The sequence below is a fragment of the Peromyscus eremicus genome, chromosome 11 (assembly GCF_949786415.1).
Source record: "Peromyscus eremicus chromosome 11, PerEre_H2_v1, whole genome shotgun sequence".
Taxonomy (NCBI): Eukaryota; Metazoa; Chordata; class Mammalia; order Rodentia; family Cricetidae; genus Peromyscus; species Peromyscus eremicus.
The window spans coordinates 48,062,346-48,070,132 of record NC_081427.1 but is presented as its reverse complement, the minus strand read 5'-3'; the positions used below and the strand labels follow the sequence as shown (position 1 = coordinate 48,070,132).

General features: G+C 41.1%; 1 long non-coding RNA gene across 1 annotated transcript; it reads left to right on the top strand.

Annotated features, from left to right (window-relative positions):
- Positions 1-846: 846 nt before the first annotated feature.
- LOC131921404 (uncharacterized) lies at positions 847-4,695 on the top strand. Its single transcript, XR_009381998.1, has 3 exons — positions 847-1,065; positions 4,188-4,363; positions 4,556-4,695. It is a non-coding gene; the product is annotated as an uncharacterized LOC131921404 (long non-coding RNA).
- The last annotated feature ends 3,092 nt before the right edge of the window (positions 4,696-7,787 follow it).

The following is a 7,787-nucleotide window of genomic DNA, read 5'->3' as shown; positions in this document are numbered from 1 at the left end:
AAAAATGAAGGTGATGGATGGGAAATTAGAGTTCACTGGAGTGACGATGACCATGAAGACAATCAAATCATTAGACAAGGGCTTTATCTAATCCAAACATTAGATGTGGACACTCTGACTTTTGAGTGTCATCTAAAAGTCAGTTCACTGCTGTGGAACAATCTTTTTGTGCACTATGAATATGTATTACTCTCATTGACTATTAAAAAGCTGATTGGCCTATAGCTGGGCAGGAAGAGATTGAGCAAGAGAGCCAGACGAAGAGAATTCTGGGAAAAGGAGGGGCAGAGTCAGAGAGTCGCCAGCAAACACAGAGAAGCAAGATAAAAATGCTGTACTATGAAAAGATACCAAGCCATGAGGCAAAGTATAGATAGACATATGGTTAATTTAAGTGTAAGAATTAGTTAGTGACAAGACTGAGCTACTGGCCAAGCATTTATAATTTATATCAAGTCTCCGAGTCAATTATTTGGGAAGCAGCTGTCGGGTATTTGGGAACAGGCACTCAGGACGGGAAAACTCCACCCATAGTTCACTCTCTTCCTCTTGTAGAGCAGGAAACTTAGCATTCCTCTCAAGATACCTGGGATTCTGAGGAGTCTTATTTTTGTTATTAATCCCATTTCGTGACCATTCTGAACCCTTGATCTGTCTCACACCTTGGGTTTTACTTATCCCAGCTGTTTTCCTCCACCTTTCTTCCCCCACGTTTAATTAAACATGTGCTGAAGGTTCAGGATTGAAGATATGTATAGGAGATACTTCAAAATGGGATGTTAAAAATCACCATTCTTCCCAGGTTATTTTATCATTTATTTATTGTATTTTGGTTGTTTCAGACACTCTCCATTCTCACCGTTGGTCTCTCTGTCAATCTCACATCCATGGCAGTGAAATCCTCACTGGTTGGCTTTCCCTTTTTGGCTCCTGATGATCTTAGCTAAGCCCAGTGGATTGTCCCCATCAAATATAACCGGTTAAGATCATGTTTCCAGTGAAGTGCAGAGCTGAATGAGAGATAAAGGAATTGCTTCAGAGATGGAACTAAGTTACTTCAGGAAGGTAAGTTCTTGGATAAGTTTTGAAGACCTTCTGAGGCAAACTGCTTGTGTAGCCATCGAAACACTGAACCTTTATTATAATTTCTCATGTGCTGAGCTAATGAGGTAATGCTTCATCTGTTTTTAGATGCTCTTGTCTCCTGAAAAAAAAAATGGCAGGAGCAATGCTTTCAGCTTCCCATCATGCCTCTCTTCCCAGTCAGATCTGATATGTTACTTTAGGCCAAATTTTTGTTCAAAGAGAGACTCTTGATTCAGGAGTGAAGATGGTAATTTGAAAACCCTTAATGACACTCAGAAGCTAGCTGAATTGTCTTCTCTTTCTGGTTCCACCATTAAAGGGATGCCTGAGTGAATCAATGGCCAAATCCCAGTGAATTTTATTAATGTATCTACTACTTCATATCTTGCAAGGAGGAAGAATCAAAGTAATATATGTAAGCTGCTTAGATCAGTACCTTGCACAGAGTAAGCATGATTTAAATATTTGGCATGACTTTGTTATTACTTTTATTTTACTGGTTTCTCAAGATAGAGTCTCACTATGTAGTCTTGGCTAGCCTGGAACTCTTTATGTAGACCAGGCTGACTTTGAACTCACAGAGATCCTTTTGCCTCTGCCTCCAAAGTGCTGGGATTAAAGCTGTACACCACTATGCCCAACTTGTTATTTCTTTTAGTATTATGACCTTGAACAAATAGCTTAGCCCCTGAACTTCATCATCCTCATCTGTAAGATAAAGACATCTCAATGTCACAGATAGATTGCCAGGATTGAAGCAGCATACCCACTTCCACACACATAAAGTGTATTCAGCAGTGGTTCTCTGTCCTTTAATGTGCTAGGGAACCAAGATACCATGATTATTAGATAATATCCCTTCTCCCAAGGAGCTCATATTTTATTGAGGGAAACAGACAAATGAGCACAAACTTTGGTTCAAATAATACCTACGATCAAGGTATGCAATGAGCATTTCTGCTTGAGTAGCAACAGTAAGTGGACATGGAAAATTGCTGAGAAAATCTCCTAAGTCTCAGAGGAGGTAGGATTTGCCTTAGATCAAAGAGTGGACAGGAAAGCAGGAAGTCATTTGTAGCTAGTAACTGGACAGGGTCAACAGTGGACTAGAGCAGGGAGCTTTGGCTAGCCTGGAGAAGGACCAGAAACATGTGTAGGTCCAGAGACAATCAGTGACCTTCAGACACAAGCTGATACAACCCTCCTATTGGCCCTGGGAACTTCCTCTACCAGTTCCTCTCTTTCTAGTATCTTAGTCACTTCCTTCCCTTGGGGATTTCTTGGCTAAACCCAGAAATTCATGTGTCCTGCCTCTGAACTACTTGTCCCATTTGATTCTTCTTCAATCTTTTTTCCTGTCACTTCTTTCTGTTCACTCAGAATCCATTTCTTTCCTTCCTGATTATTTCCTCCTTTGTCCCGAGTGCACTGGATCCTTAATCTATTCTTTCCCTCTCAATGATCCTAGCACAGATGCCCAGTGATTGGCCTTTGGTGGGCAGAGTCCATTGCCCCATTCCGACCCCCTTGTGGCACTTGATGTTTAACTCTTTCTGGGGTGTTTGTTGTTGTTGTTGTTGTTGTTTGTTTATTATTTATTGATGTCACTCTTCTCTACTTGCCCTTTGAGTCTTCAGGGACCTGTTTCAGTTCCTTTCGGCCCAGACCTAAATGGTGTTTCGTCACCTTCTCTTCTGAGCGCCTTGCTTACAATCAATAACGCTTTCTGAGTAATGTCATGTACACTTCAGTCATTAACTGTTCCTCCTCATTAACCTACTGCTTCCCAAACGTCTGTGGTTTTTGCTTCTTTCCCAGGATCAGACTCAGAATGTCCTACCTCTCACCCTAAATGCCATTCCTTTGTCTCTCCTGTGTCTCCAAGTCACTATGTCCCAAATTAAATCTATTACCTTCTCCAATAATGCTGTTTTCTATATAGGGCATTTCCATTCATATTTCTTAAAACCTGTGAGGGGAGAAAAACTGCCTCATCCATGTCCACTATACCCACAATTCCTCTGATTTTTCTTTCCAAATAATTCCTTGGTGTTTATCTCTCTTTCACTGTCCAGGGTCCCAATCACTGTTACTTGAACAACTGTCTAGCTAATGCCCTTACTTTCAAGCCAACCCCCCAATGCATGTTTAAAATGGTGTTCCAAAATGCCAATCTGATCATGCTACGTTCTTGTCTTAAAAGGTGAAACTATTTGCTGCTGTCTGTAACAATGGTTCTCAGTTCCTTTTCAACAGAGCCTTAAACTGTGTCAAAAACATGGTAGATGCCCCTGTGAAGCCTGTTGACTGAGAAATTATGTAAGCCCAAATCTACTTTTGATTCAACAACTTTAAGTTTATTTTATAGTGTTATAAGTTTGGCTAATAATAATAACATTAAGATCATAAAATATATTCAATTGGCAGGCAGTGATTAGTGAATTCTTAGATACCTTAAAATGGCTAATACTAGTCAAGACCTGTGTCTTTAAAGATGACATAAAAATTAGTGGGCTATATAAGGTACATAAACTCTTGAATAGTACATAGAAATGCATTATTCTCATCTTGTTTCCATTCACATCGCCCTCCTTGCCTCTCCACCCCATTTGTCTCCCATCTGCTCCAATCCCTGTTCATCTTATACCATACACTTCCCAAGGAAGCTTCTCCTACTTTTCCTCTGAGTACAGAACCCTGGCCTTCCCCTCCAAGTCTGACAAAAACGTCAGAGAGATGTTTTCCAAGTCTCGTTGGAGATGCTCCACTGTGCAGCTCGGTCCTAGGCACCTTCACTGCATTCTGGGATCCCAGGTGGGAGAAGCTAGGTTTCATCCCTCTGTGCTCCGCTCTGGATCAATTTTATTTGGATTCCAACTCATTGACATTCCTCCTAGCATATTAGACCAAAACACTCTTTCTAAAAGCAGAATTATTTTCTAGTCACTAAAAAAAATGCCTCCAACCCATATACAATTTATATTTTGAAATGATTTTGACATTTTGGCATTCTTTATGGCCAAGTCCTTCACTGGGCGGGATCTAAGAAGAAGTGAAGTTGGCAGATCTGAAGTCTAACTTCATTTACTTCTCCTGCCCAGGCTCTGGGAGAGGTGTGAATGGACAGCAAAGCGCCAAAAGGCAAGTGGCCAGAGGAAGACCCACAACCTGGACACAAGCCCCATGAAACAGAAAAATCCACAGATGTCTACTGTTGTCTCAGAGACTAGAACCTGCTGGCTCCTACAGCTTCTGAGTGGGGAGCCTCAAATGCTAGGTATTAAATATGAGGCGGATTTTTTTGTGTGTGTGGGATTATGGACAAATTTGTAAGGAGGAATGACTCACATGGATCTGTGAAATAAGTAGCTTGGGGGAGAATATGGAGAAAATTTGTCCTTGGCAAGATGTGCCACTGAAGGCACTGTGTGTAACAGGGAAGAAATTATAATCTCTTCTGTCTGTCCAGACAGCTGTGTGGTCACTGTGAGGACAACAAAGTGGCAGTCATTCTTGAAGACACATAGAAGAAAATCCAGCAAAAATAAACACCAACCTAGGAGTTCCGAAGAGCCTGCTCAAGAATTAAACTGCATTGTTGTCTCTGTGAAGATAAAAGTGAGCAACTTTTTGACTAGGTGAAAAATTATTGCTGGCCATTAAAAATTTAAATCCTCCTACACCCAGTAGCCTATGGGCGTGAAAGCTGCTTTGCCAATCTGTATTCCATCTTTTGGCAAGAAATGTGACCTGAACTCAACTGTCTATTTATATTTTATTCAAAATTCCTGACTTCATGGGATAAAAATTGTCAGGCTTCCAAATTCAAGTCGAAAGAAGTTAAGATCCTTATTGTTTACAAAGCTCATCTGTCAGGGGAGCTGGTGTTAATTAACTCTGACATCCCTAAATTCATTTTGCATATTCAGTGGTTGCTATGAAAAGCTGGGTCTGAAATAACAAAATGCACAGACAGTCCCATTAAGCAGGATGCAGGCAATACATAGTTTTCCTTGGTTTGCTTCTGTTACCAATCAAACTTGCAGATGTGAGACCAGAGAGTTTCTGACAGTGAGTCCCACGAAAAGATACCATTCATTTATTTTGGCAGTGAGCTGTACAATTCTAAGAAAGTAGCTGTACATGGTAGAGTCCAGCATCATAACTCAAAATCTATCCTGTCTCAGTATTTGAGGGACATTGGGGTTATAACATTTTAGAAGATGAACAGATAGAAGGACACTCCAGAAAGGACAGTTAAAATACAGACTCATAAAATCCTTTATGAGTTGTACAATGTTTTCAATTACTAAAGTGAAAATAATCTAGAAGACAAGTTGCTTTTCATTGTTTTTGTTATTGTATAGTACTACCATATTGGTCAATTGCATCTCTCTGTCGATAGTTTTCTACCTGGGCAGTTTAATGGGGAGCTCATGCATATATTTAAATTTCAAGCCAAGAGGTTGATATTGATAACAGATACTGTCATGAGAAATTTCTAGGTTATGTTTGACATATGCCCTATTTAAATAGAATATTTTGCTCAGGGCCCTGGGTGTAGTTGGCTGTTTTTTACTCTTAGGCTTTTTTGGGGGGCCCACCACCTAGTTCCCAAATAAATACACAGAGGCTTATTTTTAATTATAAATGCCCAGCCTTAGCTTGGCTTGTTTCTAGCCAGCTTTTCTTAAGTTACATTATCCCATCTATCTTTTGCCTCTGGGCCTTTACCTTTCTCTATTTCTGTATACCTTTCATTATTTCTTACTCTGTGGCTTGTTGTATAGCTGGATGGCTGGCCCCTGATGTCCTCCTCCTTCTTTTCTTGTTCCCTGCTCTTTCTCAGATGTCTCCTCCTATTTATTCTCTCTGCCTGCCAACCCCTCCTATTCTTTCTCCTGCCTTGCTATTAGCCATCCAGCTCTTTATTAAACCAATCAGGTGTTTTAGACAAGCAAAGTAACACAGCTTCACAGAGTTAAACAAATGCAACATAAAAAGAATGCAGCACATCTTTGCATCATTGAAACAAACGTTCCACAGCAAAATAATAAACATAAACATCTTAAAATAATATTCCACAACACCTGGGTTCATCCCCCAGCACTGAAAAAGAGAAACTATGCTCTTACTTAATGGAATCTTTTGGATATAAAAGAAGTCAGCAACCCAATAATTTCACCAGAGCCCATCTTAGATAACACAAATGCAAACTCAGTTCAGTCTGTGACATGCTCAGGTGTGTGTGTGTGTGTGTGTGTGTGTGTGTGTGTGTGTGTGTGTTTGTGTTCCAGAAGGATTCAATGTCAGGAAACAGAGACAACCACATTTATGTCTCTCTATAGTGTTGGAATTCATTGACTAACAATAAATTCACAAGTGCAGAGGTTTCTTTGGCAACAATTTGCCAAGTAGTCAAGATCCCCTTGATAGCTGCCAAAGTAAATGCAGCTTCTTTTATTACAAGCTTAATTGCTAACATTAACTCTCATCTCATGCATTCCACATCACAGGGCAAATCTCTGTGTATATACACACACTCTCTAGCCAAGCACTCTACCTTGAGCTATACTCTCTGAGAGAGAGAGAGAGAGAGAGAGAGAGAGAGAGAGAGAGAGAGAGAGAGAGAGAGAGAGAGAGAGAGAGAGGAGGGTGTGCTACACAATGGGTACAAAACGCTAAAGAGGTCACAGTCAAGTTTAAGGAGTTCCAAAGATCCCTGAGAGAAAGAAGCTGGAAGCTGGTGGGAATGTACAAACAATGTCTGTGGTGGGAGATTTAGATAATGAGCCCTGTTGGAGGTCTACAGCAAGAGTCGCAGGCTTGAACAGAACCGCAGGTTAAACTGACCTGTAGAAGCAAGACGTGGGACTGTAGAGGCCACAGAGGCAAAGGGCAGGTCTAGATTGGGTCTAGACAGATGAATGGCTAGAGGAATGGATGGTAAGTCCTGGCAGATGAATCAGCAGACAGACAGATGGTGATTCAAGTAGGCTCTCTCAGAGGGTACTGAACTGAGCTGAAGACCCTGAGACAGTGGACACTTCCCTTGACACGCACACCAATTGGTCAGGTGACAGGTCGGTCGGCCTTTGGCATCACAGTGTTAAGTGTCCTTTCTGTGGAAACGAGGTGAGGGTGTTGTGCCCTTCCCTACTCTGGTGTGTCTGATAGGCTCTCATGTCTGGTTTTCCTGCTATGGTTTTAATAAGCCCAATGTGCGGATATGGTCCCAATTTACTTTGATAAGTTCATTTATAGGGTTGCACCCTTTTACTTTTAAGAATGCTGTGTATCAGTCTGTGCCTTGTGGGTGGTGCTGACCAGATGCTGTCCTTTTCATGCCCACAAAGGCTCAGAGTCATCTCTTTTGACTCAAAGTGGAATCAGAAGCTATTTATAAAACAGAGTCTCTCCGGGTAAGGCACAGCCTGAAAACCACCGTTTTACACAATATGGAGTAACTGAGAGCAGGGCACACAGCCTGTTCTCATTAGCAGTCTGCTATGAAGAGAATGGCTTTGTCTGGACTCACACGGCAAAAAGAAAACTCACCCTCAAACGATAAATACATCTTTCTGGTTGTCAGCGGGATGCTTATTATAAACCAATAGTCCCTGAATGCTAAGCTGCAGTGGAGAGTAAGTAAGAAAAGAAAATGTTAGTGGCCAAAGTGAAGCATTGTCACCAGGCAAAAA